Raw genomic sequence first — 25,033 nt, 5'->3', positions numbered from 1 at the left:
CGAGTTTTTCTAGCAAGATGGTGCACCACCACATTATGGGTGATAGGTCCGAGCATTCCTAGATGAACAGTTTCCTGGAAAGTGGATTGGTCGTCGTGGGTCAGTTGAATGGCCCCTAAGGTCTCCCGATCTGACTCCCTTAGACTTTTATCTTTGGGGTCATCTGAAGGCAATTGTCTATGCTGTGATGATATGAGATGTGCAGCACCTTAAACTATGGATACTGGAAGCCTGTGCTAGCATTTCTCCTGCGGTGTTGCTATCAGTGTGTGAAGAGTGGGAGAAGAGGGTTGCATTGACAATCCAACACAATGGGCAGCACATTGAACACATTTTATAAGTGGTCAGAAACTTGTAAATAACTCATGAAAGAATAAAGTTACATTAAAACCAAGCACATCATTGTTTTTCTTGTGAAATTTCCAATAAGTTTGATGTGTCACATGACCCTCTTCCTATTGAAAAAACAAAAAGTTGGATTCAAAATGGCCGACTTAAATGGCCGCCATGGTCACCACCCATCTTGAAAAGTTCCCCCCCCCCTCACATATACTAATGTGCCACGAATAGGAAGTTAATATCACCAACCATTCCCATTTTATTAAGGTGTATCCATATAAATGGCCCACCATGTACATACGTCCCTGAAGTACCCATTTGAGACAGGAAGAGATTTTATCCAAGTTAAAACTAAAAATGAACATTGAATTTTTATTTTGCAGGTTATGGAATTGTGAAAACCCTATTTAAATACTTTGCAACAAAGATGGCAACAGATTTTGACAGTTTTTGGCAAGGAATTCACATTGGAAGCACGTTCAAACTTTGACACATACTGTTGCAGCAGAGCATTGACACTAAACAACTAGGATTTAAGTACCCAAGTAAGTTCTTATACATATATAGCAAAAGCCAATATTTAAAATAAACCTTTTCTACTTGCATTTGTTTAAAAAATATGCAACACAGTGAAACATTAAGCATGAAAAACAATGTGGTTGCATTGCAGTTGGCAATATACAGTACGCCCGAAACGATGCTGCTAAGCAGTCTTTTTTTCTTTTTTATTCTAGGTAGTTTTAGCTATTTAGTAATATGGTATAATTTCTAAAACTACCGTAGCAAATATTTCAAAAATATGCAAGTTAACAGCAACATTTCAGAAGTACTTCCTACACATGGCCAACTAGCACTTTACAGTTTACTGCCAATCAAACAAAGATTAATAAAAGCCACATGCAAATGTTATGGAAAACCATAGTGATCACAGACACAGCCATCTAAAGATATACAAAGTAAAAATGTTCCCTTTCTCCTCTTTACTTCATGCTTTCGTGCAGACATTAGGGAAGCAAGTTGTACAATCTGAAAATCCTCCTCTGCAGGATCAAATAAATGATCTTTATCTAAATAATCTATATAAGTATTCTGAGTGCAGAACCAGCTGGACATCTTCCAATACAGCAAAACAGAGGAACATGTTCTCCTTAAATAACCCATCCATCCTTAATACATGACAAAATTGTCACGTGATTTTTAAAAAATCCAGATTTCTAAAAGTGTTTCTATAAATCTAGCTATATGTAAGTAAATTACATGTAGTGCTTAAAATTACTAATAAAGGCTAGCAACAAATGTGGCTCTCTTATCTTAAAGAGCGCAACAAAGGAAGAGGGGGAGGGAGGGGGGGTCGCTTGCTTCCTTTAATTCCATCCAAACACAAGGAAACATTCCATACCAACAGACAAGATTTATGTAAAAACCAGCAGCAGTGGTCAGTAGATAACAAGCGGAGTGGGGGTGGCATTATGGACCACTGACAAGGGAACAATGCCACATTTTTAGGTTTTAAAAAACACATGCAGCCCTGTGTATGGTTCGCTAATAGATTTACCAAGATATTGAGGAGAGGTTTCACACATGCCCTTAAAAAAAACTGACATTTTATTTAAAAACTGAATGTGTCATGTCACGTCACTCGTCATTGCACACAGCGTAACGCAGGACGCAGCAGGAGCCAGAAGTAGCGTGGACCCAGGGAACAGGTAATTATAAAACCGGGGATGGGGGAGGCAATGGGGCCGGGGCGGTGGGGGGTGCAAAGCGGTGGGGGGGTGCGAAGCGGTGGGTCGGTTTGGGAGGCGGTCGCGGTGGGTGGTGCGGTACGGTGGGGGCTGGGCGGTGCAGGGCATTATCGGATTATTTGCAAGATAAATGCCGATAACGCCCAAAATCGTGAATATCGGCCGATAATATTGGCCAAACCGATAATCGGTCGATCCCTAGAGGAAACGTTACCTTTACTTTACCATTGTCTTGCTTTCCCAGCTGTCACCCATTTAGCTACTCACCTAACTGAGTTATAGCAAGCAGAAGCATTATTACAGTTTCTGACCCTATATGTGGGGAAAAAGGAAGCAAAGTGCCGAAAAAAAAAGTATGGTGCCCAAGATATTTGTCAGGTTCTGCAGAAATGAGTTGTTGCTGGAAGAAATGGCATAGCTGTCTGGGCCAGATGGAGGAAAAAAAAAAAAAAGAAATGTATCTGAAATTGATCAGAAAACACGACACCTGTGAGTTATTGGATATAACAGCACTGTAACCTACATAAAGAAGGGCTCGTTCACATGACCGCCTGCTTATGTTAATAAATGGCCATTCTGAAATAAGTTTGATCATTTTTAAACGGGTTGCAAACTGATGTAAAATAATCCCATTGATTTCAATGGGATTTTTTTTTTTTGCAATCCTTTATCACCCGTTTGCTTCCTGTTCCGTTTTTTTCCGAGGTTTTAAACTACTATTGTGTCAACCAAAAATGTATGCCCCCCGTGCAAATTAATAATAATTTATTCCCCCAGTGTGCATAATACATTTATTCCCCCCCAGTGAGTTTATTTCCCTCGCAGCCTGCTCCTCATATTCTTGCACAGCCGGGACATGTACCCGACAGAGATGAGCAGTGGGGAATAGATGCACTCTGATTGTGCTTGGAGGAGGACAGCAAGGACATGTCGGCTTCATTCATTCACCCCCACAGTAGTAGTTTAAAGCGCAACTGTCATGGATATTCTACCCCCCAGACTAATAACATGATATTATAGATGATGACACTTGTAATGCAGCTATACTTTTGGCTGCTCTTTATCACACTTTATCAGTAGGAAAATAGTTTTATCGTGCGTTCAGCAACAGTCGGATAGGCGTGGCTGGGGATCATAATGCCCCACCTCCGCCACGCCTATCCCCTGTAAATGAGTGCTAGGACCACTGTGTGATTGACACACTGGTCCCCACCCCCGATGTCCATGATGTGTGGTCCCACGTGACTCCACTGAGCCTTTACATATTATGCGCACCTTTATGATATATGAAATACAGTGCCCGTACTCCTTTCTTCTCCTGGTGCCGGAGATGCGCTGCTTCTGCTTTCACTAGAGGCGCTCGCTCCCTGTCTCTAGCACTGCACAGGCGCACTGAGCTGGTGGCAGACAATGGGAGTGAGCGCTTTCTCTCTGCCTCTAGTGAAAGCAGAAGCAGCGCATCTCCGGCACTAGTAGAAGACAGACAAGGAGTACGGGCACTCTTTATCATAAAGGTGCACATAATATGTATAGGGTCAGTGGAGTCACGCTGGACCGCACATCATGGACATCGGGGGTGGGGACCTGTGTGTCAATAACACAGTAGTCCCAGCGCTCACTTACAGAGGATATGTTACTGACGACTGTTGATGACCGCATGATAAAACCATTTTCCTGCTGATAAAGTGTGATAAAGAGCAGCCAAAAGTACAGCTGTATTACAAGTGTCATCATTTATACTATAATGTTATTAGTCTGGGGGGGTATAATATCCATGAAAGTTGCGCTTAAAAAACCCTGCCGGGAGCCCTGAATGGCTCCTCTGTGCCTGCCATCCAGGGCTCCCAGCAGGGGATTTAAAAATGAAAGTATACACTGTACATACATCGCAGATGAGCAGAGCATGCCGCCCGCTCCCCTGTTTAATAACTGCTGATCGCATCAGGTTTCAGAACCAGTGCGATCAATCCCTCAGACCCTGTATTACTACCCCCAACATGGAACAGAGTTTGCCGGTGGAACTACTACTCCCATCATGGAAACAAGTCTGTTCCATGATGGGAGTAGTAGTAGTCCCGGCTGCGGAAGACTGTAGGCAGCTGACTTTACTATAATAACTGATGAAAAACTGATGCAAAAGGATGCCACATCTGTTAGTAGTATAGTCCATTTAGGAGGCAGTGACGGGAGAAAACGGGACAAATAACAGAGATATAGGTATTATGAATTGCTTCTTTTACCAGTTGTGCCTCTTTTTTGGAAAAGGATTTGATAAGGATGGTCAGAAGTATATATATAAAAAAATTCTGAGGTGTGTCTAAGGGTGGAAAAGGTTGGTGAACACAGTTCTATGCAGACATTGTTAAACTAAAAAGTAAGAAAGTCAGGGGAAATATTACAAATAACTGAAAACTTGAACAATTATCAGCAAAATATAAGCCTTCATGCTGGCTGGCTTCATTGTTTGGCAGAGCCAAATACCCAGAGAGCTATAGAGCAGCATCTGACTTTTATACATAAGGCCCACAACAAATTTGCTGCAAAAAACATTACCTTGTTAAAATGGGAATGCACATTAGTGAATAAGTAAGGTTACTAATGTAAAGCCAAGTAAAACAACTAAGAAAACTAACGAGTAGATGCAATACATTTTTAGCCAAAGTTCAAAATTTAGAAAAAAAAAGTTTTCTAAGAGACTACAGCATGTTTTCAATCTTTTAACACCAAAATAGTTGAAGGAGCTTTTATCACCACTGCACTATCATGTTAAAAATGACACTGACCTTGCTTTCTCTAAAGACAATTTATCCAATACCCAGCTTTAAATTGTAGCAGGTTCTGATGCCCTAAGTGACCTATATGACTTCCACTTCTTACAAGTTTTGAAGGTTTTATGAAATCTGACAATAATTCTAAGCATACAAAATTAAAAAAGGGGGAAAAAAATACACACTTGTTACCCCCATGAGCAGGAATTTTAAACAAATGCAATCCATATTTAATAAATATCTGCCAGTCCTATTTCAGGACAGAAAATAAAAAAAAAAAAACATCCTTTAACCCCTTAAGGACTCAGCCCATTTTGGCCTTAAGGACTCAGACAATTTAATTTTTACGTTTTCATTTTTTCCTCCTCGCCTTCTAAAAATCATAACTCTTTTATATTTTCATCCACAGACTAGTATGAGGGCTTGTTTTTTGCGCGACCAGTTGTCCTTTGTAATGACATCACTCATTATATCATAAAATGTATGGCGCAACCAAAAAACACTATTTTTGTGGGGAAATTAAAACGAAAAACGCAATTTTGCTAATTTTGGAAGGTTTTGTTTTCACGCCGTACAATTTCTGGTAAAAATGACATGTGTTCTTTATTCTGAGGGTCAATACGATTAAAATGATACCCATTATTATATACTTTTATATTATTGTTGCGCTTAAAAAAAATCACAAACTTTTTAACCAAATTAGTACGTTTATAATCCCTTTATTTTGATGACCTATAACTTTTTTATTTTTCCGTATAAGCGGCGGTATGGGGGCTCATTTTTTGCGCCATGATCTGTCCTTTTTTTTGATACCACATTTGTATATAAAAAACTTTTAATACATTTTTTATAAATTTTTTTTAAATAAAATGTATTAAAAAAGTAGGAATTTTGGACTTTTAAAATTTTTTTTCGTTCACGCCGTTCACCGTACGGGATCATTAACATTTTATTTTAATAGTTCGGACATTTACGCCCGCGGCGATACCAAATATGTCTATAAAAAATGTTTTTTACGCTTTTTGGGGTAAAATAGGAAAAAACGGACGTTTTACTTTTTTTATTGGGGGAGGGGATTTTTCACTTTTTTTTACTTTTACATTTTTTTACATTTTTTTTTACACTTGAATAGTCCCCATAGGGGACTATTCATAGCAATACCATGATTGCTAATACTGATCTGTTCTATGTATAGGACATAGAACAGATCAGTGTTTTCGGTCATCTTCTGCTCGATCACAGACCAGAGCAGGAGACGCCGGGAGCCGCACGGAGGAAGGGGACCTCCGTGCGGCGTTATGAATGATCGGATCCCCGCAGCAGCGCTGCGGGCGATCCGATCGTTCATTTTAATCGCGAACTGCCGCAGATGCCGGGATCTGTATTGATCCCGGCACCTGAGGGGTTAATGGCGGACGCCCGCGAGATCGCGGGCGTCGGCCATTGCCGGCGGGTCCCTGGCTGCGATCAGCAGCCGGGATCAGCCGCGCATGACACGGGCATCGCTCCGATGCCCGCGGTTATGCTTAGGACGTAAATGTACGTCCTGGTGCGTTAAGTACCACCTCACCAGGACGTACATTTACATCCTGCGTCCTTAAGGGGTTAAACATGTTGCAGACCCGTGGGGATAAGGGGAGGGTGAGGGTGAGGGTGACACTACCATCCTGCCTATATGTCAGACTTAACAACAAGGTGTGGTTTGTGTAGGCTTTTTGAAAGGGAGTCCGTCAGCAGTTTTGAGCCATTAAACGGTACTCCGCCCCTAGAAATCTTATCCCCTATCCAAAGCCACATATCATCCCATAGACATCAGCCACCCAACCCAGCGTTCTGAAAATAACTTTCAGAACGCCGGGTGCTGCACGGAGATCGCGTGGAGTCCCATCGGTGGGACCCCTGCAATCAGGCGTCTTATCCCCTTTCCTTTGGATAGGGGATAAGAGTGTAGGGGCGGAGTACCCCTTCAACCCCTTAAGGACTCAGCCCATTTGGGCCTCAAGGACTCAGACAATTTTATTTTTAAGTTTTCGTTTTTTCCTCCTCACCTTCAAAAAATCATAACTCTTATATTTTCATCCACAGACTAGTATGAGGGCTTGTTTTTTGCGTGACCAGTTGCCCGTCTTAACCCCTTCCCGACCTATGACATACCTGTACGTCATGGGTGGCAAGGTGTTCCCAACCCATGACATACAGGTACGTCATGAACATTTTCGCCGCTACTCGCGGCATCCCGCAGCGCCCGGTAAGATGGTGGCTATCACTGATAGCCAGCCATCTTACCATGCGCCAAGGGGGGTTTCATCCCCCACCCCCCCCCCAGCGATCGCTGCTATCAGCTGGTCAAATCTGACTAGCTGATAGCAGCGCGGTGTGTGAGTCCGGATCACGGGGATCGGGACACACACCACTCTGCTAAGTGTCCCTGACCCGTCCCCCGGCATCACTTACCCGTCCGAGCGGCGTCCCGAGCGGTCCCAGCGCGAGCGACGTCCTCCAGGCGGTCCTGGCAGCGCTGCGTCCCGGCGGTGAGTTTCCAGCAGCAGTGCGGCATCTTCATTGGCAGCAGTGAGATCGCCGTAAAGCGATCTCACTGCTGCCTCTGGGAGTTTCAAAACTGCAACACCCAGCATGCCCAGACAGCCTTTGGCTTTCTTGGCATGCTGGGAGTTGTAGTTTTGCAACATCTGGAGGTCCTCAGTTTGGAGACCACTGTATAATGGTCTCCTATCTGTGCTCTTCCAGATGTTGCAAAACTACAAATCTCAGCATGCTCAGTCTGTCCAGGCATGCTGAGAGTTGTAGTTCTCTAACATCTGGAAGAGCACAGATTGGAGACCATTATACAGTGGTCTCCAAACTGTGGACCTCCAGATGTTGCAAAACTACAACTCCCAGCATGCCCAGACTGCCCAAGCATGCTGGAAGCTGTAGTTTGGCAACATCTGATCCTTCAGATATTGCCGAACTACAACTTCCAGCATGCCTGGGCAGTCTGGGCATGATGGGAGTTGTAGTTTTGCAACAACTGGAGGCACACTAGTTGGGAAACATTGTCCGTTTCCTACCTCAGTGCCTCCAGCTGTTGCAAAACTATAACTCCCAGCATGCACTGACAGACCATGCATGCTGGGAGTTGTAGTTTTGCAACAGCTGGAGGCACACTGGTTTGGAAACACTAAGTTTGATTGCAAAACACTTGAAAGTTTATTACTTAACTTAGTGTTTCCAAACCAGTGTTCCTCCAGCTGTTGCAAAACTACAACTCCCAGCATGCACGGACAGCCAAAGGGCATGCTCGGAGTTTGCAACAGCTGGATGTTTGCCCCCTCCCCTCAATGTGAATGTACAGGGTACACTCACATGGGCGGAGGTTTACAGTGAGTGCTGCAAGTTTGAGATGGCGCAAATTTTGCGCTGCAGCTCAAACTTCCAGCGGCAAACTTGCTGTGAACCTCTGCCCATGTGACTGTACCCTAAAAACACTACACTAACACTAACCTAAACTAAAAAGTAAAAAACACTACATATACACATATCCCTACACAGCCCCCCCCCCCTCCCCAAAAAAATGAAAAACGTCTGGTACGCTACTGTTTCCAAAACGGAGCCTCCAGCTGTTGCAAAATAATAACTCCCAGTATTGCCGGACAGCCATTGACTGTCCAGGCATGCTGGGAGTTTTGCAACAGCTGGAGGCACCCTGTTTGGGAATCATTGGCATAGAATACCCCTATGTCCACCCCTATGCAAATCCCTAATTCAGGCCTCAAATGCGCATGGCGCTCTCTCACTTTGGAGCCCTGTCGTATTTCAGGGCAACAGTTTTGGTACACATATGGGGTATCGCCATACTCGGGAGAAATTGCCTTACAAATTTTGGGGGGCTTTTTCTTCTTTAACCCCTTATGAAAAGGTGAAGTTGGGGTCTACACCAGCATGTTAGTGTAAAAAAATAAATTTTTTACACTAACATGCTGGTGTTGCCCTATACTTTTCATTTTCACAAGAGGTAAAAGGGAAAAAAAACTCTAAATTTGTAATGCAATTTCTCCCGACTACGGAGATACCCCATATGTGGGCGCAAAGTGCTCTGGGGGCGCACAACAAGGCCCAGAAGGGAGAGTGCACCATGTACATTTGAGGCGATTTGCACAGGGGTGGCTGATTGTTACAGCAGTTCTGACAAACGCAAAACAATAAATATCCATATGTGACCCCATTTTGGAAACTACACCCCTCGCGGAATGTAATAAGGGGTGCAGTGAGCATTTACACCCCACTGGTGTATGACAGATTTTTGGAACAGTGGTCTGTGAAAATGAAAAATAAAATTTTTGATTTGCACAGTCCACTGTTTCAAATATCTGTCAAACGCCAGTGGGGTGTAAATGCTCACTGCACCCCTTATTAAATTCCATGAGGGGTATAGTTTCCAAAATGGGGTCACATGTGGGGGGGGTCCACTGTTCTGGCACCATAGGGGCTTCCTAAATGGGACATGCCCCCCAAAAACCCATTCAGAAAAACTCACTCTCCAAAATCCCATTGTCGCTCCTTTGAGCCCTCTACTGCGCCCGCCAAACACTTTACATACGCATATAAGGTATTTCCTTACTCAAGAGAAATTGGGTTACAAAGTTTAGGGTGCTTTCTCTCCTTTTACCCCTTGTAAAAATTCAAAAATTGGTTCTACAAGAAAATGCGAGTGTAAAAAATGAAGATTTAGAATTTTCTCCTTCACTTTGCTGCTATTCCTGTGAAACACCTAAAGGGTTAAAACACTTACTGAATGTCATTTTGAATACTTTGGGGGGTGCAGTTTTTATAATGGGGTCATTTATGAGGTATTTCTAATATGAAGACCCTTAAAATCCACTTCCAACCTGAACTGGGCCCTGAGAAATTACGATTTAGAAAATCTTGAGAAAAATTGGAAAATTGCTGCGGAACTTTGAAGCCCTCTGGTGTCTTTCAAAAGTAAAAACTTGTCAATTTTTTAATGCAAACACAAAGTAGACATATTGTATATGTGAATCAATATGTAATTTATTTGGAATATCCATTTTCCTTTCAAGCAGAGACTTTCAAAGTTAGAAAAATGCTACATTTTCAAAATTTTCATGACATTTTTAGATTTTTTACCAAGAAAGGATGCAAATATCAGTGAAATTTTACCATTAACATAAAGTAGAATATGTCACGAAAAAACAATCAGAATGATAAGTAAAAGCATTCCAGAGTTATTAATGTTTAAAGTGACAGTGGTCAGATTTTCAAAAAATGCCCAGGTCATGAAGGTGAAAATGGGCTGGGTCATGAAGGGGTTAAAGGGGTACTCCGGTGAAAACCTTTTTTCTTTTAAATCAACTGGTGGCAGCAAGTTAAACATATTTGTAAATTACTTCTATTAAAAAATATTAATCCTTCCAGTACTTATTAGCTGCTGAATGCTACAGAGGAAATTCTTTTCTTTTTGGAACACTGATGACATCACGAGCACAGTGCTCTCTGCTGACATCTCTGTCCATTTTAGCAACCGTGCATAGCAGATGTATGCTAAGGGCAGCATGGTGGCTCAGTGGTTAGCACTGCTGCCTTGCAGTGCTGGGGACTTGGGTTCAAATCCCACTAAGGACAACAATAAATAAAGCGTTATTATTATTATAATAATGTCAGCAGAGAGAACTGTGCTTGTGATGTCATCAGAGAGAATTCCAAAAAGAAAAGAATTTCCTCTGTAGTATTCAGCAGCTAATAAGTACAGGAAGGATTAAGATTTTTTAATAGAAGTAATTTACAAATATGTTAAACTTTCTGCCACCAGTTGATTTAAAAGAAAAAAGGTTTTCACCGGAGTACCCCTTTAATGCCATCACTCACTTTACCATAAAATGTATGGCGCAACCAAAAAAAAATACTATTTGTTTGGGGAAATTAAAAAGAAAACCGCAATTTTGCAAATTTTGGAAGGTTTTGTCTTCGTACAACTTACGGTAATAATGACATGTGTTCTTTATTCTTTGGGTCAATACAATTAAAATGATACCCATGATAACATACTTTTCTATTACTGTTGCGCTTAAAAAAGAAATTGCAAACTGTTTAACCACATTAGTACGTTTAAAATCCCCCTATTTTGAAGACCTATAACTTTTTAATTGTTTCATATAAGCGGCGGTATGAGGGCTAATGTTTTGCGCCGTGATCTGTACTTTTCATTGATACCATATTTGCTTATATAAAACGTTAAATACTTTTTTTTATACATTTTTTTGGGAATAAAATTTTATTAAAAAAGCGGCTATTTTGGACTTTTACGTTCACGCCGTTCACCGTACAGTATCATTATCTTTTTATGTTAAGAGTTGGGATATTTACGCACATGGCGATACCAAATATGTATATAAAATATTTTTTTTATTATATTATTTATTATTATTATTATTATTATTTGTTATTATTATAAATATTTTTTTTGGGGGGTGAAATATGAAAAATGGGACAATTTACGTTTTTATTGGGGGAGGGGGGTTTTCAAATTTTTTTTACTTTAATTTTTTTGTTAAAATACTGGATGATGGGATGGCCACGGCAGCGCTCCGTTCATCCATTTAAAGTACCGCGATGCTGCAGATGCAGTGATCTGTATTGATCCCGGCATCTGAGGGATTAATAACGGACATCCGCACGATCGCGGATGTCCGCCATTACTAGCTGGCGGGCCCCTGCTCGCGGGTATGCATAGGACGTAAATGTACGTCCTGGTGCGTTAAGTACCAGCTCACCAGGACGTACATTTACGTCCTGTGTCGTTAAGGGGTTAAGGACCAGGCCAATTTTATTTTTGTGTTTTCGTTTTTACCCCTCGCCTTCTAAAATCCAAAACTCTATATTTCCATCTACAGACCCATATAAGGGCTTTTTTTTTTTGCATGACCAATTGTACTTTATAACGAAACCTCTCATTTTACCATAAAATGTACGGCGAACCCCAAAAACATTTTTTATTTTTTTATTTTTTTTTTAGGGAGGAAATTTAAATGAAAACCAAAATTTTGCACATTTTGGAGAGTTTTGTTTTCACACTGTACACTTTACGGTAGAAATAAAATGTGTTCTTTATTCTGTGGGTCAATACGATTAAAATGATACCCATGGCTAGATAGTTTAATATTTTTGTACCGCTTAAAAAAAATCTAAAACTTTTTGTACAAAATGAGTAATTGCTCTATTTTGACCACCCATAACTTTTTCATTTTTTCCGTATATAGGGCAGTATGAGGGCTCATTTTTTGCGCACTCATCTGTACTTTTTATTGATATCACATTTGCATATATAAAACTTTTAGATAGATCATTTAGATAAAAAACTTTTTGGAATAAAATGTGACAAAAAAAAGCAGCATTTTTTGACTTTTTTTACGTTTACGCCGTTCACCGTATGGGACCGTTAACATTATATTTTGATAGATCGGACATTTACGCACGCAACAATACCAAATATGCTTTAAAAATTTACGCTTTTTGGGGGTAAAATGGGAAAAAATTTACAATTTTCCTTTTTTGGGGGAGGGGATTTTTCCCTTTTTTTACTTTTTCTTTTTACATTTTTCAAATTTTTTTTTCTTTCACACTTTTGTCCCCATAGGGGACTATCTATAGCAATCATTTGATTGCTAATACCGTTCAGTGCTATGCATAGGACATAGCACTGATCTGTATTATCAGCTCGATCTCAGACCAGAGCAGGAGACGCCGGGAGATGGACAGAGGCAGGTGAGGGGACCTCCGTCCGCCATTAAAGATGATCGGATCGCCACGGCAGCGCTGATGGCGATCCGATCATCTATTTTAATGTGTGCATTGCCGCAGATACCGTGATCTGTACTGATCACGGCATCTGAGGGGTTAATGGTGGACAACCGCGCGATCGCGGATGTCGGCCATTACCGGCTGGTCCCCGGCTGCTGGAACCTGCCGTGTATGACACGAGCGCCGCTCCCATGCTCGCAGTCATACACAGGACGTAAATGTACGTCCTGTTGCGCAAAGTACCGCCATGCTAGGACGTACATTTATGTCCGTGGTCGTTAAGGGGTGAAGGCTAGGGCTACAAAGCAATATCTGGTCAGCCCGACCAAAATCGCTGTGTGGAGATGCTGCAACTAATACAAGTCAAAAGCACTGGTCATGTTTCAACCCACAAGTGGTTGAGCTAATTTGCTCAAATACTGTAAAATAGCAAAACATCACAACATAAACATAAATGCAGCCAGAAATACAAGTGGGAAGATTTATCAAAAACTGTGCAGAGGAAGAGTGGTGGAGTTGCCCATGGCAACCAGATTGCTTATTTCATTTTTAAAGAGACCTGTGAAAAATGAAAGAAACAACTGCACCACTCTTCCTCTGCACAGTTTTTGATAAATCTCCCCCAATGTGTAAACACAGCTTCATGGGAGGTTTATAACTACTATATATCCTGATCCCATAGAATTAGCAGCGGCAGATGCATACAGAGTTGGGAGAGAAGGGCTCGGAGCGCTAGCAGAGGCAATCTAATTGGTGATTATTTTATCCTGTAGTTCACTGAAATTCAGCTGAAGCAGGTTTAACCACTTCCTCGGACACATAAGTCACTAGCATTTTCTGTGGCTCAGACTGGTGATCACACGACCCAGTACTGTACTGAAAAGTATGGATGCCACTGTGCTATTTTGCAAATTTTGGAGCTTTCGTTCATATGCAGCGCACTTTTCTGTCAAAATAAAAAATGTATACAGCTTTTGTTTTCTTTTACTACTTTTAAAAAAATTATAACTTTTTGTACGAAAAGAATATACTTAAAAAAAACTGTCTTCTTCTGGCCATTTTTCATTCTTTCTTAATGGGGCAGTTTGAGGGCTAATTTGCCATTTTTATTTAGATAGGACTTTTGGTTCACTTTAAAAACATTTTTTTCTGGTATATGACAAGGCCAGAAATGAGCTAATCTGTACTTTGCTATTTTCTTACGATTAGGTAATTCACTGTGTGGTGTCATTATCATCATATTTTATTAGTTCGGACAAATACATTTATGCATTTTTTGTTAACATTTTATTTGAAAAATGGGAGGGTCTTGTTCACATTTATTAACACTTACTTTAATAACTATTTTTTAGTCCCTATAGGTAACAGTTACATGTGATTTTGCATTTGCAAACACTGTTCAATGATTCATTGCATAGCACTGATCAGTGTTATAGGCGCTCTGCTTATACAGGCTGTCTGTATAATCCGACAGAACAGAGGATGCTCTGCACGAACGATGATACACAGCTGTCAATAAGCGTCAGTTTCTCGCCAGGTAAAAAGCACACTCAGCTCCTGAGTGCACTTATACACCCGGACCACAACTAGGACGTACATGTACGTGTAATTATAAGTACACCCTATCACGGCATTGTATTACAGTCAGTTGGGGTGAGTGATGTGTGCTACAGAAGGGAAGTAAAGGGAAGGTTTCCTTTATTATTTTGTCTTTGGACTGTCACTGGTATGTCAAGACACTAACATTTATTATATCATATATACCTCAGTACAACCATTGACTTTAATAGATCAAACATAAGCTACTAGTGACTGCATTCAGTGCTGTGTTTCCTAAGAATTTTTTTTTTTATTATTATTTATTTTATTTTGTGAAGGAGTCAAATGTATGTTGGTTGGCAACAGGCCAAACCAAGTAGTAGGAATAGTCTCTAGTAGACCATAAGTTAATAGGTCGACTATGGTATACCGACATATAGCAATGTAGCCCAAAACCACAATGAGAAAGGAGCCTTACATACACAAAATGAAGACATAGAAAATGGCCCTCATTTACTAAGAGTGGAGTGTTGGTTTGTGTTTTTGCAAGTCCTTTACTCCTTTTTTTTCTGATGCTATTTACTAAACTGTCGCCCAATTTCCCTTTCTTTCTGTTGCAGGTTTTTTTCTGTGCAACAAAATGTATTCTGTGTGACAGAAAAAAGTCTCTGCAAATTCTGACTACATTAGTGCTTGTACTACTACCCCCATCATGGAACAGGGTCTGTTCCATGTTGGGGGTAGTAGTACAGGGGCTGAGGGATTGATCGCACCGGGTCTCACTTCTGAGACCCGATCCGATCAGATGTTATTAAGCAGGGGAGCGGGCGGCATGTTTCGGATCCCCTGCAATGTACTGTAAACTTTCATTTTCAAATTTCCCACCGAGGAGCCAATCAGGGCTCCTTACAGGGTTTTAATATAGAAGCGGTGTGGTGGGGAAAGATGTATAGAAACCCCCCCCCAGCGTTACTATATATCTCTCCCCCCGCGCTTGAATAAATGTACTGCCCCTCCAGCGCTATTATATATCTATACTGACCCCCGCTGCACATATATATATATATATATATATATATGTATATACACACATACACACTGACACTCCCCCCCCCCCCCCCCCCCCCCCAACTGCGCATATTAATATTCATGCTCTCCCTCCCCTGGCTGCCAATGAATGAAAACTCTATTAGCGGCGGAGCGGAAGGCTGCTGCCCGCTCACGCTGCTAAGAGTTTGTCATTCATAGCGGGCAGCAGCTGCATATCATGCTGTGGGGGTCAGACATATGGATATATGTCTGACCCTCACATCATACATATACAAATGCCGGCTCACCGCTATGAATGACAAGTAAGCTATTAGGAGCAGCAGCGCGAGCCTCCGCTCCCTGCACTGCTTTACTTGTCATTCATAGCAGCCTTCCGCTCCGCCGCTGATAGAGTTTTCATTCATTGGCAGCCAGGGGAGGGAGAGCATGAATATTAATATGCACAGCTGGGGGGGGGGGGGGGCAGTATATATATATATATATATATATATATATATATATATGCGCAGCGGGGGGCCGTATATGCACAGCGGGGGCAGTACATTTATTCAAGCACAGCGGGCACTAAGTTTGATATATGCAGCAGGGGGAAATATATATAGAAACGCTGGAGGGGCCAGATATATACCCCCCAGTGATTCTATACATCTTTCCCCACCACACCGCTTCTATATTAAAACCCTGACAGGAGCCCTGATTGGCTCCTCGGTGGGGAATTTAAAAATGAAAGTTTACTGTACATTGCAGGGGATCGGACCATGCCGCCCGCCCCCCTGCTTAACTTATCTGATCGGGTCTCAGAAGTGAGACCCAGTGTGGTCAGTCCCTCAGCCCCTCTACTACCCCCAACATGATACAGACCCTGTTCCATGCTGGGGGTAGCAGGATTCACTCCGTTTTGAGGAATTTACCGACAGCTCTGAGCTGTCGGTTTTCTGTGACACAAAACTCACAGGTTTTCCTGTGAGTTTTCTTCACACTCGGAGGGTTTTTCTCTTTTTGTCGGGAACACGCCCCCTTTTTTTTTTTCCACTGAGTGATTTTGATTTTGTCGGGTTGTGCGCGATTCTGGCGCAGACAGAATTCTGGCGCAAAACCGGACAAAAAAGTGTCAGGATCCTGTTAGTAAATGAGGGCCAATGTGTTTGGTTTTAGTTTTTAATCCACATGTAATAACCTGTCTAAAGATGTAGAACATATCAAATGTAATATTTTATGCTTTTCTATGATATATTGAGTAAACTGAGTAATAATGCAAACTTCTGCATAATTACGAATGTAGTAGCTCTGTTATTTGCATCAAATTTTCTATATAAAAAAAAGTCAGACACGTATAATGACGACCTTGAGCTTCTGGTTTCACCTTCTGATTCCAATCTAGTTCCCTATATAGCAAATTTGAGCTTAAATCCTTCTAATTTACTCATGCTAAAGAAAAGAGAAGCATAATCTCATGAGTGCTACATGACTATCAAACACTCAGTAGGACGAGTAAAATCCCTCTGTATAGCTCAGATGCATACAACAGCTTTATACATCAGTGGAACCTAACATTCATATATTCAAAGACTATATTGATCAAACAATAACTCAATGCATGCTTTGTATTCATTTTTACAGATGCAAGAAGAAAGTGTTGCTTGATGCCTAAATGCTCATTTTCTCTATGTATATTAAAGTTTTATTTTGTAGTACCCAGAAGCAAAACATTGATTTGTAAGGTCTAGAAGCGGCCCATCACTTCAGGTGCAGATATCCCCTGGGATATTGGATTTAAACTCTATCTTCCAGCTTTAAGATACACAGAATCCACCTGAGCCAGATATGTCCAAACACTTATTAAATTGGACCTTCTAGCATTTTATTGACTTTTACAAGGTTGCCAGCATAGTTCAGACAACTGCTACCACATCCTGTGGAAATATATGGAGTTTATACATTTCACAGTATGATAAGATACACAATATTTTACAGCTAATACACCTTGCAGAACGTATATTATTCAGTTGGGGAAGGGAAGAAAAGAAATAGAATAACTCTAAAAAGGGGCATTCTAAGCTCCGAAAGCTATTCCCCGTCCAAAGAATATGGAATAAACTGATATTTTGGGGGTCCAACCAGTGCGATTCCCACAGCAGACGATGACAGAGGAAAAATATATGAATGAAGTGCATTCATGGCGAGCTCTCCATTCAGGGGACATGTTTCCTCCTCAGGATTAGTAAGTGTGTCCCAATAGTTGGCTCACTGTTCTCTTTAAAAGGGGTACTCGGGTGAATTTTTTTTTTTTTTTTTTTAAATCAACTGGCACCAGAAAGTTTCAGATTTTTGTAAATTACTTCTATTAAAAAATCTTAATCCTTCCAGTACTTAGCTGCTGTGTAATACAGAGTAAGTTATTTTCTTTTTAAATTTCTTCTGTCCACAGTGCTCTGCGCTGACACCTCTGTCCATGTCAGGAACTGTCCAGAGCAGGAGAGATTTGCTATGGGGAATTGTTCCTGCTCTGGACAGTTCCTGTCCTGACATGGACAGAGGTGTCAGCAGAGAGCACTGTGGACAGACAAAAAAGAAAAGAACTTCCTATGTATTCTATAGCAGCTGATAAGTACTGAAAGGATTAAGATTTTTAAATAGAAGTAATTTACAAATCTAAAAGAAAGTGGGGTATGTGCAGCTCACAATATAAAATTAGTCGAGGCTAAATGGAAAGTATTTACACCAAAAAAATACCAGTAATAAAATAATATATAAGGAAAAAAGGGGGGTACCAAATGCCTCTAGACTAATACCATAGAATGGTACATGATGACGAAATTACAGAAAAATAAAGTCGGACTGTGCTTCACTTTAAATGATGTACAAATTTAATATAAAATATTACATAAGATGAATAATGCAAATCTAATACATATATGCCTCCTACCACAGGGCCCTTGTGGGGAGGCAGGATATTGAAATACAAAAAATATTAAAAAAAAGTGTTTAAAAAATGGCATGTACATTATATTCTACCGCTATCCCAATATTTTGTAAACCGACATAATATACTTTTATAAGGTACACTCCCTTCTCATATGGTTTAGAACAGTTTGCAGAATGGTATAATTACCAACTCCTAAAGATGATTTTTGGCTGGACGTCCAAGAGGTATGTAGAGGCTGTGTCCAACGCTAGTATGCGTTTACGGTGACGGGCCCGGATGCCACAGGCCAAGGAGAAGTCACCGGTCACGGAATAATTCCGGAGATGGATGCAGGCTCGGAGACAGATGTCGTGGAGGCTGTGTCCAGCGCTGGCATGCGCTTGCGGTGACGGGCCCGGTTGCCGCAGGCCAAGGAGAAGTCACCGGTCACGGAGTAGCTCCGGAGATGGAGGTGCACTCGGAGATTGATGGATCTTACTCCGGAAACGAAGGAAAGCCTCGTGGAGGATCTCTCGGCGTCTGGTGGAATGGCGGATGGAGTAAAATAAATGAATAAATAACATAGAATAAAATAAAATAATACAAATATAGGTATACATGAGAAAATACAGTCATTAAAAGCAGTTCGTACACAGAGAGGTTAAGGGATGGCTTGTCACTCTATCTTCGTTCTGCGTGACAAGCCATCCCTTAACCTCTCTGTGTACTAACTGCTTTTAATGACTGTATTTTCTCATGTATACCTATATTTGTATTTTATTTTATTTTATTCTGTTATTCATTTATTTTTGTTATTTTTTTATTATTATTTTTCTATATATATTATTTTTTTCTATATATATTTCTCTTTTTTTTCAATTTTTACTTCATATTTTTTAATTTTTAATTTTTTACTTTTTATTATTTTTTAATCTTCTATTTTATTTCTATCTTATTTAGTCTCTTCTACTTTTATGAATGTTTACATTTATTTTTATTATTTTTTATTCATTTTTTGTTTTTTATTATTATCTCTATACTCTGTTTACTCTGTTCTGTTTCCTCTATCTGTACTTCCTAATTATCTTATTGTGTACTATTTCAATATTTATAATATATATAATATTATTTAAGTAAGAACGCATATATACTGATTCTAAATGTGAACATTGTTCTATCAAGATGAAACAACTCTGTTTCCCGTTCCATTCCGCTATTTGCGGAAGATCTAAACAGAAACACACCTGTTACAATTAGACAGGTAACATGTATAAAAGGACTCTGAGCTTCACTGTTAAAGATATCTCTACTGAGGAAAGGGTCATACATAAAGTACCCTGAAACGCATCTAGAGAAAGAAATATTTACCGCATGACCACCGCAATCCATAAACCGCTATCACTTACCTCCGATACAACTTTGTCATCTGCTGTTTCCACACCTGGCTGTACTCCATCCGCCATTCCACCAGACACCGAGAGATCCTCCACGAGGCTTTCCTTCGTTTCCGGAGTAAGAACCATCCATCTCCGAGTGCACCTCCATCTCCGGAGCTACTCCGTGACCGGTGACTTCTCCTTGGCCTGCGGCAACGGGGCCCGTCACCGCAAGCGCATGCCAGCGCTGGACACAGCCTCCACGACATCTGTCTCCGAGCCTGCATCCATCTCCGGAATTATTCCTTGACCGGTGACTTCTCCTTGGCCTGTGGCATCCGGGCCCGTCACCGTAAACGCATACTAGCGTTAGACACAGCCTCTACATACCTCTCGGACGTTCAGCCAAAAATCATCTTTAGGAGTTGGTAATTATACCATTCTGCAAACTGTTCTAAACCATATGAGAACGGAGTGTACCTTATAAAAGTATATTATGTCGGTTTACAAAATATTGGGATAGCGGTAGAATATAATGTACATGCCATTTTTTAAACACTTTTTTAAATATGTTTTGTATTTCAATATCATACCTCCCCACAAGGGCCCTGTGGTAGGAGGCATATATGTATTAGATTTGCATTATAAATTTTATGTAATATTTTATATAAAATGTGTACATCATTTAAAGTGAAGCACAGTCCGACTTTATTTTTCTGTAATTTCATCATTATGTACCATTCTATGGTATTAGTCTAGAGGCATTTGGTACCCCCTTTTTTCCTAATAATATACAAATCTGTTTAACTTTCTGGCACCAGTTAATTAAAAAAAAAATTTATATATATATATATATATATATATGTATATATATATATATATATATATATATATGTATATATATATATTTTAGGGATCGACCGATATCGTTTTTTTAGGGCCGATACAGATAATCTGTGCAGGTTAGGGCCGAATTAACCCCCTGCGACACCGCTGCAGATCATTGATTTAAAGCGGGCGCTTTAAATCAATCATCTGCAGTGGCTTTTGCGGGGCCATAGGCCGCCGCCGCCACTACCCACTTCTCTCCCCTACCTGTCAGGGTGGTCTGGGCCATCCATCCATCGTTCATGTAGTGTCCGGGGGCATTCCGGGTGGAGGGTGAACCGGTCTGGGCTGTCCTTCTCCGGCGGTCATCTTCTCCACTCCGGGCAGGCTCCGGCCTAGTACGCTGCATAGACGCCGCTGCGAAGTGACGCCCGTGCGCAGCGATGCACCTGACGTCACGGCGTAGCGGCGTCTATGCAGCGTACTAGGCCGGAGCCTGCCCGGAGTGGAGAAGAAGACCGTGGGAGAAGAAGGACAGCCCGGACCGGTGCACTCTTCACCCGGAACGCCCCCGGACACTACAGGAAGGAAGGATGGATGGCCCGGACCACCCCCATTACGGGTAAGTTTAATTTTTTTATTGACTCGGAGGGTGGGGGAGGGGCCCGACCGGTATAGCGGTATGGGCAAAAATCCATACCGGTATACCGCCTAGCATCACGGTGGGGGGTGCGACACGGTGCGGTGGGTCGGGGGTGCGGTGCGGCGGGTCGGGGGTGCGGTGCGGCCAGTCGAGGGGGTGGCGGTCGCGGTGCGGTGGGAGCGGTACGGAGGGCGGGGCATTATCGGCTTATCGGCAAGATAATTGCCGATACCGATAATGCCCAAAATCGTGATTATCTGCCGATAATATCGGCCATACCGATAATCGGTTGATCCCTAATATATATATATATATATATATATATATATATATATATTTATTTATTATTTTTTTCACCAGAGTACCCCTTTAAGCTACCGTATTTGTTCTGAAAATGATATATATCAAATCCTGAAGACATGTTAATGGGCTCATTGATCCTAGTGGGTTGCTTTAACTCTTTCCTTTTAGAACACACATCTAAGAGGGAACACTGGTCAGACCCCCCACAGATCAGCTTGTAATCTTCAGTCCAAAGGACAGAACATAAATTTTGTAGTTGGAAATATCCTTTTGAGTGTACCACATGTGACCTGCCACTGAAGCTATACGGTAACTGTGGATATATATCCAAAGACTACAAGCCACGGCACAAAAAGATGGATGACTCCGTACTTTTATATAGAGCTGTGACTTATTGGTTCCCCAAATGAAACATTTCGGCTCAATGCCGGCCTCTCTCAAGCATGAGAAAGAGACTTGCATTGAGCCAAAACGTTGCATGTGGGGATCCAATAAATCACAGCTCTATATAAAAGTAAGAAGTCGTCCATCTTTTTGTGCTGCGGCCTGTAATCTTTGGATATATTGAAATACTGGAGTGGCCAGTATTGGATAATACAATTTCCACAGAGAAATCCACACAGGCATGCCCTACACTAGTTAAACATTAGTGCCTGTGCTTAAAGTAAAAAAAATTAATGTTTTTTTATTTTTTTTATCAACTGGTGCCAGAAAGTTAAAGAGATTTGTAAATTACTTCTATTTAAAAATCTTAATCCTTCCAGCTGCTGTATGGTCGACAGGAAGTTCTTTTCTTTTACAATTTCTGAAGAGACGGCGGCCCCTTAAGAAAGTGGGACAACAAAATGGTGTTGGGGCGCAGAGAAAATCCCTATTACGGATACAATAAAACAATACAACAAGGCTACAGTACTCAAGTAGTCTACAAGAAAGAGGAGAGGGGCGGGGAAGGTAGAATAGAGTAGTCAATTATGAAATTAGACCAAATAAAAGTATGAATAAATAGATATTTAATGAAAATACATACAAGTGAAAGTAAGCTTATATGGGAGGGAGTGACGCAGGGACCTTGCGATTCCCCTCCAAAATGTTTTAAATAGAACAATGGTGGCATAGTTTTGCAGGGAATAGCACTATCCTTTTTCAAAACTTAAAACTAATCATTTAATTAAAATTTCACTCTTACAAATTCTATACCCTTAATCATTCTTTTGGTGAGTATTCTTGGTGCTGATGGGATGCCAAATGGTAGTGCTCAGATTAGTTAATGAAAAGTCTGATAGTTGAGACTGCAAACCTCAGGTATTTCTGGTGGGCCGCCTAGATGGGAAGTTGAAAGTAAGCATGTTGCCATCCAATCACTTTTTGGAATAAAGGTGACATAGCTGTTAGTAGTGTGAAAGGGTTCAGATATCTTAAGATATCTCGTCCTGAAGTATTCCTTTGGTTCTGGAACAAGAAACAGATGGAAGTAATGTCCCTGTTCTTCGAAAGGGAACTGGATGTGAAAAAGTTCTGACCCCTCCTGATAGATGCTTGTTTAGATTTTATCACAGAAGAGTTGTAATTCTGAAGTTTAAAAAGCAGGAGGCACGCTATCCTGTACAATATCCTTCAGGATTATTGGTGACATTTTCCCACACTAATGACAGTACAGCGTGAGCCTTCCTTTCACCTGTATATAGTCATTGTCTATCGGAAGAATTGAAATTAAGCAAGAAGTCTTTCCCTCCTATTTCGTAGCCCCGCCTAGTACCTTGTCTTTGGATTTTTCTTCTTCTAGAATCCCTTTTTCTGACTAAAGCTTGTTCTAAAATGTTGTCAAGGACAGGTACAAAGACTAGATTACCTTAAAACAGAATATCACTAAGTTTATTTTAAGAAACGGTATCACTCTTTTTTAACCACAGGGCCCACTGCTATACTTATGTTAAGTAGGGCCATTGATATATTACAAGATATGCTCAAGAGCCCATCCATTTTCTATCCATAGGATCTTTTAATTGATGAGTCTTCATAAGAGATAGTGATATTAAATTCACCAACATATGTTCATATTAGCTCCCGCCCTCCGTCCCTCCAGAGCGGAGTCTGATGGCACACCTTGGAGGAAGGAGCTTCTGGCACCAAGCTAACCCCGTCACACGCCCACTGCTCGAAGCAGCTGGAGGGCAGACTACAATGCTTGGTCCCGCTCACCAGAGCAACACAGCAAGATGGGACCAATGAAGTGACTCCGCTGCAAGTGCAACATGCTACAGTTAAAGGAAAGCTGATCTTCACAAATAGAAGAGAATGTCAATGAAAAATATATAAAAAGCAGAGAACAAGCACATTATGTTACAGTGAGGCAGATTTCTAACACATTTAGAAATGTAGCACGGAAACATGCAACAATTGACAACCAGAAGCTTTATAACTATGGTGTACTTCTGTTCATCATTTGCAAAGTCAAACTTAAAAGGCATTCAAATGTGAAGAAACTTTAATATCTGACTTCTCAAACACCTTTATACATTTCACAGGTAAGGACAAGGAAAAGCAGTATTTGGGTACAGAAGAGGGTTAAACCAGACAGAATGTCAGTATGCAAATACTATGCAAATAGTAAGACTAAGAATCAGACAATAGAACACAGACACATTCACATGACAATATTAAAGATTTATACAAATGTGTGCAAAAGAAAAAAGAAGAGCCAAGTTCTTTTCAATATAAGTAAGTTTTGCATAACGTTATTTATTTGCATACCTTCTACAATTGGAATAGGGCTGGGTAGTTAAAAGATAAGAGTACCTATACATATGTAATGTATTAATACACTGATCAGCCATAACAAAATAGCATAAAGGTCCCCCTCTTGTCACCTAAACAACTTGGATCTGTTGAAGCATGAACTCCACAATATCTCTGAAAGGTGTTCTATGGTATATGGTACTTTGACATTAGTAGCAGCCCTGTATGTTGTGAGGGAAGGCTCCCACAAATCAAACATGCCTTTTTTAGAAAATAGCATTGATGAAAAACTGGTTTAAAAAAAAAAAAAAAGTTGCACAGTTGTTATTTAATATAGCACTGCAACAAGTCTAAAAACGTATTACTTACTAAAACTGAGGCTTCTATGCAGCCCCATACTTAAAGGGGTTATCCAGGAAAAAACTTTGCCTCTGATGACACCTGTCTCTGGAACTGTCCAGAGTAGAAGCAAACTTCTCTGTGCAGTTCCCGAGACAAGCTGAGATGTCAGCAGAGAGCACTGTTGCCAGACACAAAAGAAAAACACAACTTCAGCAGCTGATAATTATTGGAAAGATAAAGATTTTTTAATAGAAGTAATTTACAAATCTGTTAAACTTTCTGTAGCCAGTTAGTTGAGATATATAAGTTTTTTCCTGTTGGCAGTCATGTATGGACAAATGAGCCATCTGGTTGCATACAGGAATGGGGAACGGACTGGAAACGGCTCCATGATTAAAGGGGTATTCCAGGAAAAAAACTTTTTTTTTTTTTTTTTCCAGGAATACCCCTTTAATCATGGAGCCATTACCAGTCTGTTCCCCATTCCTGTATGCAGCCAGATGGCTCATTTGTCCATACATGACTGCCAACAGAGGAGCACTTCACTAAACACCTCACCCTGTCTCCTCCATAGGAGGAGGAGAAGAAGTGATGTGTATAGTCACATGCTCCTCCATAGCCAGCTACATATGGAAGACTGA

At 40.9% G+C, this 25,033-nt stretch overlaps 1 protein-coding gene and 1 long non-coding RNA gene across 3 annotated transcripts in view; one reads left to right on the top strand and one right to left on the bottom strand.

The window, feature by feature from the left end:
* The window catches only part of CDKAL1 (CDK5 regulatory subunit associated protein 1 like 1), a 1,066,055-nt gene that overhangs the window by 945,200 nt on the left and 95,822 nt on the right, over positions 1–25,033 (bottom strand).
* Positions 1–25,033, top strand: part of LOC130273857 (uncharacterized) — a 33,896-nt gene that overhangs the window by 5,947 nt on the left and 2,916 nt on the right. The window contains exons 2-3 of one of the 2 annotated variants that reach the window (XR_008844145.1): positions 723–884; positions 14,023–14,158. This is a non-coding gene — a long non-coding RNA (uncharacterized LOC130273857). Of the gene's footprint in view, positions 1–722; positions 885–14,022; positions 14,159–25,033 lie in introns of those variants that run through there. The other variant, XR_008844144.1, reaches the window with a different exon arrangement.

The sequence above is a fragment of the Hyla sarda genome, chromosome 5, assembly GCF_029499605.1.
Source record: "Hyla sarda isolate aHylSar1 chromosome 5, aHylSar1.hap1, whole genome shotgun sequence".
Lineage (NCBI taxonomy): Eukaryota > Metazoa > Chordata > Amphibia > Anura > Hylidae > Hyla > Hyla sarda.
Note: the sequence above shows the minus strand (reverse complement) of the source record. Positions and strands in the feature narration are given on the sequence as shown.